General features: G+C 41.8%; 1 long non-coding RNA gene across 2 annotated transcripts in view; it reads right to left on the minus strand.

Moving 5' to 3' along the window:
* Nucleotides 1–1,077: 1,077 nt before the first annotated feature.
* Nucleotides 1,078–11,449, minus strand: part of LOC135112787 (uncharacterized) — a 26,901-nt gene continuing 16,529 nt past the window's right edge. For both annotated transcript variants that reach the window (XR_010274562.1, XR_010274560.1), the window contains 3 exons: nucleotides 4,113–4,229; nucleotides 2,497–2,650; nucleotides 1,078–2,219 (listed from right to left, as the gene is read on the minus strand). This is a non-coding gene — a long non-coding RNA (uncharacterized LOC135112787). The remainder of the gene's footprint in view (nucleotides 2,220–2,496; nucleotides 2,651–4,112; nucleotides 4,230–11,449) is intronic.

Consider the following 11,449-nt stretch of genomic DNA (forward strand, 5'->3'; position numbering starts at 1 on the left):
ACAACCACCACCACCAACACAACCACCACCACCAATACAACCACCACCACCACCACCACCACCACCGCCACTACCACCGTCACCATCTCCAACACAACCACCACCTCCAACACAACCACCACCACCGCCACTACCACCACCACCACCACCACCACCAAACTCTATCCAGATTGTCTCGTGACCCCTGAACACGAAACTTGCAAGCCGATCCTTAAGTCATTAGAACCGACAGTGAAGGCTGAACCTTGATCCCAAAACCTTGATCCTAAAAGATTGACATTGACCTTCCAAACTCTGTGCATTGAACCTTAACTTAACTTTTTTCCTTGGAGCTGGAGACAGAACTTTAAACCTTGAAGTGATTGCTGGATTCCTAACCTCTAAAAGGTTAGTCCTTCATCTGTGACACGTTAGAAGTAAAGCTTGCCCCTTTAGTGATGGTCCTTAACCCTTTCACTGCTGCTTAGCACATTTTTCCTTAATAACTAACTATTCTGAGATATCTTTACTTGTCCAACAGCCGCTTGCGATCATTAAACTGGCTAGAAATTGCTAAATCCATTTCTTTTAATCCCCTTCTTTTTTGTACACGCTTATAAAGATTTCATGCATTACGTCTAGTGGTGTGAGTGATTTAATAGCGGTGTAAAAGGTTTAATTCTTTGACTGAGGCATGAAATTTGACCTGAATGTAACGTTTCTACATTGAATCTAAAGAAAAATACAAGGTGTCAGTCGGTCTACACTTGACTGTTCCCTTTAATACTACTCAATTCATTTGTGTCCAGTTCGATCTTACCCATATATCTAATCATATTCTAAATTAATCTCTTTCTTCTTACCTGTTCTATCTGATTTTTCCCAGCCGTGGCTTACCAGCAGCAATGCGTGGCTCAGCTCGTGTCCTTGTAAGGGACCAACATTTTCTGGTATTTGTTGTTTTTATGTAGTCTTTTTCATAATCTCCAAACTCTAATCTCCAGTTTTCCTTTCTTTGCAGCTCGTCTTGCATTGCTGTGTGAAGGCTCATTGATGCTGGTGGTGCCGTTGGCCTCCTGATGTTGGTTTGATGTGAGTACTGTTGAGTTTGAGACTATCTTCAAATATTTTCTTTTTTTTTTTTTGTCTCTTAGAATAGCTGAGATATCCCGCGTTAGATGAGCTGAGATCAAAACAGTTTAATTGATCAAACCTTTTCGGTGACTATCTGATCGCACTTTCTAATACGGAACGCTTTATTTGTGACTATGATTGACAGCAATTCATCGTGTGGGAATTAAACTCAAGCTGTGAAGACACAGGATGTAACTGTGTGTGGCTGTACTGATTATGTGCTTAGTGAGTGGGGAAGTATATGTGCTACATCGTCGTGCATACCGTCCGTTTTTTTTTTTTTTTCCCCATTGTCTTTTGAGAAGGTTTGTGTTTTGAGTTGTAGTCTTTTATTAGGAGGTGACATTATTCCACTTAAAAGACACGTGGTAATGTTACGTGTTCCTGTCTGCGAGATTTACACACGGTACAGCAGTCCTCCTTGACACGAAGGATGCATTTATCTATAAGAAACTGGTTTCTATGTAGATTTAACCCACATAAGTTTCACCAAGGAAGATTCATCAATAAAAATTTTTCTCAAAATAATTACCCTGATAGATTGTTCTAGCTTATCGGAACATAAAATAAACTATCATAGTATAATCTAATTTGTCACGGAGGAATTAATTTTTGGTAATGATATTGTGGGTTGTATTTTCGGGGGGAATTTTACCATTTGGGAAATAGCGGCATAGGAAAAAAAATATCACAACTAAATGGACTCTTATGCATAAACCTCCCCACTCCCCACAGTGCAATCAACGCAACCAGAAGGGGACGGTGAGCGAGGGTATTTTACCGTGTCTACTGCCGCCATGCAGTGAATAGATTACATATGTCAGAGCTACAACTGAAGCGAAAATCACTTATCTATCGTATGGACTGAATAGATGCTTGTCATGGCCTTCAATATACGAGTGCAGTTAGGGGAAGTATGCAGAATGTGCAAAAAGTTCCCTTGAGACTTCTTGCCTACTCTGCAGTAATGCGATCTGCCACCGCTGCTTTTCTCATCAGACTAGCCGACAAAAATTTTCAGATCAGCCGCTGCGTGATGGAACAGCTTTTTGCGATCCCCTGTATTGTTTTTTGCGGCCAACTCTTCCTGCCAGGTGGACGTATCGCTGAGGATCCAAAAATTCAGTATCAGTCAATCAATTAGTCATTCATTCTATCAATCAATCATCCAACTCATGCTCTTTAACACTCTGACGGCTAATGGCAATGACATGTGTTATTTGGGTAAGACTTCAGTATACCAACAGATTTAAACCACTCCATCAATCCTTTTGCTGTCAACTGCGTTTATCTAATTTGTGTTCTAACTTTTTTGATAGTCACGAGTGTAAGTCATAGGAGTCAGTGAGTTAAGCAGCAGTCCAGTGACCAGCCTCCTCTTACCTTCGAGATCGACGGAATTCTTATCTAGTCATATCCTTAATGCTAACCACCGTATTGATATCAGGCGGCTGTCTCTGTATTCTTTCCTGCTATACTGTGGCTATCTGGAATTGCTTGCTGCTAACGTCTTGTCTCCCCACCTGCTTCGACGTGTCTGAGGGAACGTTGTCACATTACTGGTCGATGATGTTCTGTGCTGTGCAGTTATTGTCCTTCACTTTATGTTTGTATCATTCTGTTTGGTCTAGGCTTGGCTCTTTTGTTTTCATGTTTGCTTTGCTGCTAGGATGATTTTGCAGGTTTTCTTGTATAGTACATTCGTGTCTTCCAGCTTCCAGTCTTTGCCTCTATGTAGTGATGATAATAGTGGTGGTGGTAGTAGTAGTAGTAGTAGTATCATAGTACTACTACTACTACTACTACTACTACTACTACTACTACTACTACTACTACTACTACTGCTACTACTGCTACTACAAATGATAATAACAATAATGATAACAGTAGTAGTAGTATTAGTATTAGTAGTAGTAGTTGTAGTAGTATGATAATAATGATAATAATAATAATAATTAATAATAATAATAATAATAATAATAATAATTAATAATAATAATAATAATCAGTAATAGCGAGTGTGTGTGTGTGTGTGTGTGTGTGTGTGTGTGTGTGTGTGTGTGTGTGTGTGTGTGTGTCTGTGTGGGTGTGTAATGGCGTCTTTCTATGAACAAACGTTACTTTTCACCGTGAAGGGAAGTGTCACTCACTAATCATGTTTGCGAGACCAGACGAAGCAGTATAGAAGAATACAATGACTGAAAATGTGCTGGCATGTTAGGATATGAACTACAAGTATCACAACGGGCAAAAGTGTAAATGTACGTGGAATTCTTATGTGTCAAAGTTTTATTCTGGAGTGAATAATTATCTCTTGCGCTAAACTGACTTATTGCAATGAACTGAATTTAATTCTGTGTGAGAAATTTTTCCTTAAAACAATTGTGTATACAGCAGCGTCCATCGCTCTGTGTAGCTAGACTTTGAATATCGATGGTGTGCACATAACAGAAGAAGAGAGAGAGAGAGACTGAGAAGTGTGGTACTTGTATGACCATGTTTCTCTCTCTCTCTCTCTCTCTCTCTCTCTCTCTCTCTCTCTCTCTCTCTCTCTCTCTCTCTCTCTCTCTCTCTCTCTCTCTCTCTCTCTCTCTCTCCCTTCTCATCAACACCACTGCATTACTTCTCCCCTCCGAATCTCTCTGACTGTGAATTAAAGTTATTATTATTATATTATTATTATTATTATTATTATTATTATTATTATTATCATTATCATTATCATTATTATTATTATTATTATTATTATTATTGTTTCGGTAACACCAGTTTTTGGAGATGAAAAAGCTATGCATTCCATACAAATGTAATAATTTGATCCAACCTGCAAATATGATTATATCAAAGAACATGATCCAGTCACTCACCCTATAACCCTTGGGTCACCAGCAAATACCCTTTATCACGGACATAAGGCACAGCACCATAATTCGGGAGGACATATTCTGTTAGGCCAATGATAAACAGTCATGAACAATTGTAATACCAAGTCCACTTACAACATTGGCCTCCATACAATTAAGAACTCCGATGCTTCACGGTGGACAGACATGCATCCAATACCCCGCAGAGCAAGAAAAACCGAGCCAGATTCAGACAGTGTCCGCAGTACCAGACTGCAAATAAACCATCGCACATAAACAACTCAATAACTGGAGATGTGGGGCAAACAGTCAAGCTGCTATTCACACTGTGCACTTAACACTTGATAACATATTAATCACGTGGAGTACATACCTGAGAAGAGGACAAATATAAATATGGGTCACCCCTGGACGCTGAAATGATGTCTGCGACAGGGCAACTGACGCCACATCAGAGGATTAGATCCAAGTCAGCCACCCCGACAAATTTGTAATGACATGCGCACAGAGACTACCCTAAACGATACTTATTTTTAAATAGTCTTAAGTACAGTAATGTATTCAAATACATTAATTCTTTCAACCAACATTGGCGAAACAATTATTATCACTACTAATTATTATTATTATTATTATTATTATTATTATTATTAGTAGTAGTAGTAGTAGTAGTAGTAGTAGTAGTAGTAGCAGCAGCAGCACTACTACTACTACTACTACTACTACTACTACTACTACTACTACTGCTGCTGTTAATGCTGCTGCTGCTGCTGCTGCAACCAGTTCTATTACTCCTACCGCAACCAACATCACCGCCACAGCCACCACCCCCGCCGCTGCTCACACCAGCGGCGCCGCCACCACAAAGTATTGTTTAATGTTTAACACACGCGGCGGTGAAAATTGGAGTATACACTTTATAATAATAATAATCATCATCATCTACATGTACTCGCGCTTGGGCCATTAGGTTATAACTGAATATTGTGGAGTGGAACCTCGCCCACGTATTTACATTTATATTATGTTCTTTTATATCCCAAATGGTAAGGAAGGAAGGGAAAAATATTATGTTTTTCGTGTAAATGCTTACTTATTATGCTCTTTCACACAGGAAGAGAATGTAGTGTATTGTATATTTTACAATAAATTCATTTACGTTGTTTGTGGTAACTCGGTCCAGGCGGCAGGAACGTTAAAAATACTGGTATTGTTGAATATGTTAGGAACACCGCTAAAAGAAGATGTACGGAAAAATTAAATTATGAAATACGAGCGCGGCTGAGATGAAGCTGAGTGTCTATGTAACATTATGTGCGTCACCATCAGTGAATAACGTCACCAGCATAAAATGAAAGCAGGGATAAGCGCTGGTTGAAATATAATGAGTGCTCGTGTAACCTTGTACACTCTTGAACACTGCTGTTAAAGTCGTTGTACCTAATAATATGAAAGCAGCTATATAAAAGAAAGCGTTGTTAGATAAAATTTTAAGTAAATACGTGTATTACACAAAAGAAAAACAATCCGCAGTTGTGTAATCTTGTGAACTTTTGTGAGTGACAAGGTTTAAAATGTCTCTATTGACACGCGAACAAGTGAGGAATGACACGCCATTATTCAAGCATTTCCTGACGTGCAGAGAAATTATACCAAATCTTGTGCTGCAGTGGAAACACTCCCAAAAATATGACCTCACATGAGCCGTAGGAATTACTGCATGAACTTTATTTTGCGCTCTAAAAGATGAAGATGAGAGAGAGAGAGAGAGAGAGAGAGAGAGAGAGAGACAGAGAAAGAGAGAGAGAGAGAGAGAGAGAGAGAGAGAGAGAGAGAGAGAGAGAGAGAGAGAGAGAGAGAGAGAGATGGGAAAGCCTACTATATGCTCCTTATAAAAAGAGGAATTAAGAAAAGCATCCTCCTCATCTGTTTTTTGTGCTCTTCCTCTTCCTTACCCACTCCCAAAGACACCCCAGCATCTCAACACCTTCCTTCCACACCTGTCCTTCACCTTTATCCGCCATTATCCAGTATTCATCACGCAAGTCGACGTCGGTGGCTCACTTTTATGATTGATGTATCCAGGAGTTGTGCAGTCTTCTCGTGTCAGTGTGTGCATCAGTAAGTGACATAAATAATGTTGCCAGAGAGCTGTTGTCCCTGCCACTCCTACATGGTAAGGGCGCGGGGCAGCAAAGGTCAGAGGTCTCTCTTTAGATTAAAGTCAGTTATAGAGCTGGTTTTATGAGGGTGTTTTTAGGAGGCATTTGAAGAGCGCATTAGTGTAAACTGATCGACAGCAGCACCACACCCATCCACCCATCGCACGTAAATGAACTCTGCACCACCAAAAGAAAGAAAGAAAGAGAGAGAGAGAGAAAAAAAAAACTTAAACAGGGAATTATGAAGAGATAAATTAATGTTATAAATTGGAGTTTCCTGGTAAATATATACATGGCGTGAACTATGTAGTAGTAGACGTCTGCTGCAGAGGTTAGCGGCTTGTGAAATCTTTCTTTGACTGACATTTTTCCTCATCTAGCGTAATGAAATGGTTTAGTGCAAGTCTAGGATATTTTTTTTTTTTAAGATAACTGACAAAAAATATGAGAAAATAAGGAAAGACGGATGCAACCAGCAGGCGTACACGTGCCAGTCCCTGTGCAAATCATAGCTGCCTGTATCCACCTGTCACGCCTATCAAAGATTGATCCAACCCTTTAAAAACTTCTCATTGATTCGGATTTGGCACTAACAACCTTATTACTGAGTCTTTTTCAGTCATGTACCACTCTATTTAAGAGGTAATTGCTTGCCATCTCTTTAAATTCAATTTAAGATTGAAGTGTGAAAAAAAGTAATAAAAATATGCATTTACATACGTAATTAAGCTATGTAGAGAGGACATGCTGGCATATTATTATTGTTTGAATAGTCTGAACAATAACATATCTATTATAGTTCAGTTCAGTCTGGATCTGAACAATATGTCAACTTGCCCTCTGTATATATATTAATTACTCTGTCAGCATGTCTTGTCGCTGTAGCTTATTTACGTTCGCATACGCGTATCTTTAGTTTTCTTTCAATTTTACTTTCTTTCTTTCTTTTTTTCTTTTTATCCTAGACCATTGATAGTGACGTGGTCTCGATGTTGAAACGTCGGAAGAAAATAAAGAAGTTCGCCGCTGCACGCCGTGTTATTATTTTATCTTGATAGGGAGATAAATACACGAAACGAACCAGTCAGTCAACCACTCCATGGATCACAGCTGTCAGTATCACCACCACACTTACCTTACCTTACAAACACCACAAGCACTCATAGTTAGCTTTGTATGAACACACACACACACACACACACACACACACACACACACACACACACACACACACACACACACACACACACACACACACACACACACACACACACACGGGTATTAAAAGAAGGGAAAATGCATCGAGTACTGGATGTGATTTTGATGGAGCACTATCAGGCTAAAGTGGTCATCCAGCATCGGTATTTTCATCCCATGTGCGGCATTGAGGGTAAAGTAAATCGGGCTTTGGGAGCGAGGCTGTAAAAAGAAAAGCGTTCAGAAGCAGAGAGAGAGAGAGAGAGAGAGAGAGAGAGAGAGAGAGAGAGAGAGAGAGAGAGAGAGAGAGAGAGAGCTGTGTCATATACGTGTAGCATTCATTATATTTCACGTTATTTATTTATGAAAATAATTTGTCCGTCTCTCTCTCTCTCTCTCTCTCTCTCTCTCTCTCTCTCTCTCTCTCTCTCTCTCTCTCTCTCTCTCTCTCTCTCTCTCTCTTTCTCTTTCTGCGCGCCACTGACCGTTTTACACACACACACACACACACACACACACACACACACACACACACACACACACACACACACACACACACACACACACACACACACACACACACACACACACACACACACACACACACACACACACACACACACACACACACACACACACACACACACACACACCGTCTTCGTCGACTTATTAGTAATCGTTCGTACATTTTTTTGTTGGGCAAGAACTTCCAAAAGTTCAGACACATTCTAAAAGCCCACACTGAGAATTAATAATAAATATACAACACATGTACCTATGTCATCCCTAATTAAAAAAAATCCTAAACATGTCTGGCCACAAGTCTCCTGCGGCGAGAACATTTCCCTTACATGGATGCTAAAGTCACACACACACACACACACACACACACACACACACACACACACACACACACACACACACACACACACACACACACCTGGCACAGATGATCCTAGGCTCCAAAACACTTACGTCATTGATGAATTATACACTTGACTACAGAGCTGAGTGACAACCAGAATAATGAGAGAGATAACAGTGAGATAATGTACAGGTGGCTGCTGCTGCCCAGAGTATCAGCACCTCAGCACCCAGCGCACCCTAAGTGAGTGCAGGTAATCAGTTTTGTTGGTTTGATACAGTTAGAAGTGACACCAAGGTTTTGATCCAGGTCTTGAACCTACACCTAATTCACTCACTAACGGAACTTCCACCAGGTATTCAATCCACATACATGTCAAAAATTCATGTGCAAGATGCAGCAATATGTGAAGAGTAATAATTAAACGTGAGGTGAAAGACACTAATACTAATGCTGAAGGGATATAAAGAGGTCTACTCCCAATAACCGTGAGGTTCTGCACGACTTAATACTGAAGCCTTTAAACCAAAGTAAAAACAAAGCCTGTACTGAAGTTGTCTGTCTTAAAAATACACTACAGTATTAAAAAAAAAAAGCTTCATTCAGCAACTTGTCAGCATCAACAAAGTCTTGTGCATACAATTATACTATAAAGAGAGGGTTTCTGAATCAATCATAACTCTGGTGTACTGCTACAGCACACTTGGGGCAACCACAAATAAAGGATACCAAGCCAGTCTGACCCACCTTCATTGTGTTCTCTCTGTCCTGCCAGTGTATTACTTTACACATCACTGTGTCTCAACAGGCAACGTCAAGCAAAGGCTGGTACACGTATGCAAAAGTGGGCACGTTACAGTTGACAAAGGGGATGCTGTAATCTTACTATGACACAATACGCTTTATATAAACTCCACCTGTTAATTTTAGCAAGCCTTGCGCTCAGAGACAAGACGCCTATACTCCTAATGCTATAATGATTTCAACTCTGTAATCAGTTCTCCTGCACCACTGGTTTCACTTCTCCCTTAGCAAGCAACAGTAGCAGCAGTAGCAACAGAAGAAAGAGAATCAGAACACAAGAGAGGACTTTCCGTCTCTGCCACTTAGGCCATTATTGTACTCTCAACAGACTTACTGATAAATCATTAAAGGTAATGCAATGGAACCAAATCTACAGAGACCACTGAGTAATGCCTACTGGAACCTACACTTTGGCTGGCAAAGAAACAAAGAACTGCTGCTCCTCTTAATGTAACATTCCATCTCGAAACACACCGAAAGAGTAGGTATTAATTCAGCTTAGTCATCTCCATCATGCTCCTCCAAGGGACTGATAACCTGCTTTTTCACTTCCCTCTTTAAGAGTACTTCAGTAAGACTAATTATCAATCTCTTTGTGGGGCTGCTCCTACTTCTCGCACTTGGTGCCGTTCTTGACCAAGAGCTCGTCCGTATCCTTCAGGTGTAGTTGTAGTAGTAGGTGCTGCCATAGTCTGGGTAATCATCCACGGGCTGCTGTTTGATCTTTATGCCCTCTTCGCCTTCCTCTCCTCGCCCTCTCTCCCTCCTTTCGCGATTCCTATCCCCGCGATGCTTCGTCTCTCTCGACTCTGAGCGACGCTTTCGATCCCGAGAACTGGAGCGGTGGCGTCTCTTCCTCTCATTACGTTCCTCCGCCATCCCTCCTCGCTCGCGGGAACGGGAACGACGCCTCTCCATGCTGTCCCATCACCAACGTCGCCCCACACAACGGTTCTGCGCACGGTCTTTAGAGGAAGTGTCACACACACACACACACACACACACACACACACGATTTCCTGACAGCCGCAAGAGAAACATGAAACAAAGGCTTTTTTGGTGAAAATTTCCCACAATTTGCATATTGAGAAGCTACTATGAGGGAAGATTAGGGGGCTGATGGGAAGGCTGAATGTGATGGGGGAGAAAAGGGGTGAGTGAGGGGGCGCGACCAGCGGGGAAAATAGTGGGAAAGGGGGAGGAGGGGAGGCGAGAAGGCCGATCTCGCGGTACAAGTAGAGGTAGAGGAGGAAGAAGAAAAGGTAATGGTGGTGGAGGATTTTAAGAGAACCTAACCAGGCAGAGAGAGAGAGAGAGAGAGAGAGAGAGAGAGAGAGAGAGAGAGAGAGAGAGAGAGAGAGAGAGAGAGAGAGAGAGAGAGAGAGAGAGAGATGGGGAGATTGTTGCTATATAAATACTCTCTCTCTCTCTCTCTCTCTCTCTCTCTCTCTCTCTCTCTCTCTCTCTCTCTCTCTCTCTCTCTCTCTCTCACACACACACACACACACACACACACACACACAGTTGGAGCCACACGTGTATCTATGTTAGTTCAGTTATTGTTTTATCTTCTACATCACCATAGCCACCACAGATTGAGTGCTTTCAGTAGTAAAGGGAAAGAGACTGTCATTAATATTCTCGTGTGTGTGTGTGTGTGTGTGTGTGTGTGTGTGTGTGTGTGTCTGTTTGTCTGTCTCTCTCCTGTTGTTCCCGCCACCAAATACCGCTGGCCTTAGTTAATGACACACCTGTCCATCATTTCCTCATTAGTTCATCAGGTGAGGTGGCGGCATGGGCAGCACCGCGCCATGGGGGGTCACTTAATTACCTCCATAAATGACTGGGATATCTATCAATCTTCGTCTGTGTATCTATTTACCCGTATTATATTAAACGTGTTTCCTATTAAGGGGCGACCATCGTAATGTGAATTGGACGATTTGGCGCCTGGGGAGGGATGGGACTGGTGGGGGCAGGGATGGGGCTGGGCAGTGGGGGGGGGGGATAACGTGACGGGTGAGTGAGGTTTGATCGGTGATGTGAGGGATGCTGACGCTGCCACGCCTGATCCTCATGTATTTGGGGAAGATGTTGGTTGTGTGAGGCGATGAGTGTTACTTGTTGCCACTAATGGAGAGTCATCATCGACAACACGTAACATTTGAAGAGCAGGCTTGCCGATGTGTCAAATGAACAACTAATATATTTTGAATTGGTGGTTAGTCTCCCTTCCGTGGTGGTGCGACCACTGTAGGGCGCCTGGATAGGAGACAGTGGATCACAGCTCGAATCTGTAATCAGTCAGCGCACTGTTCATCCATCTGTTCATCGTTTCTTCTGGTTGGTCAATAAATGGGTATGTGGGGAAACATTGGGAGGGGACACTGTGAGAACCCAAGTGTCACAGTGGCCTTGTGTTCCGGGGTAAGAGATATTATCCA

The sequence above is a fragment of the Scylla paramamosain genome, chromosome 2 (genome assembly GCF_035594125.1).
Source record: "Scylla paramamosain isolate STU-SP2022 chromosome 2, ASM3559412v1, whole genome shotgun sequence".
Taxonomy (NCBI): Eukaryota; Metazoa; Arthropoda; class Malacostraca; order Decapoda; family Portunidae; genus Scylla; species Scylla paramamosain.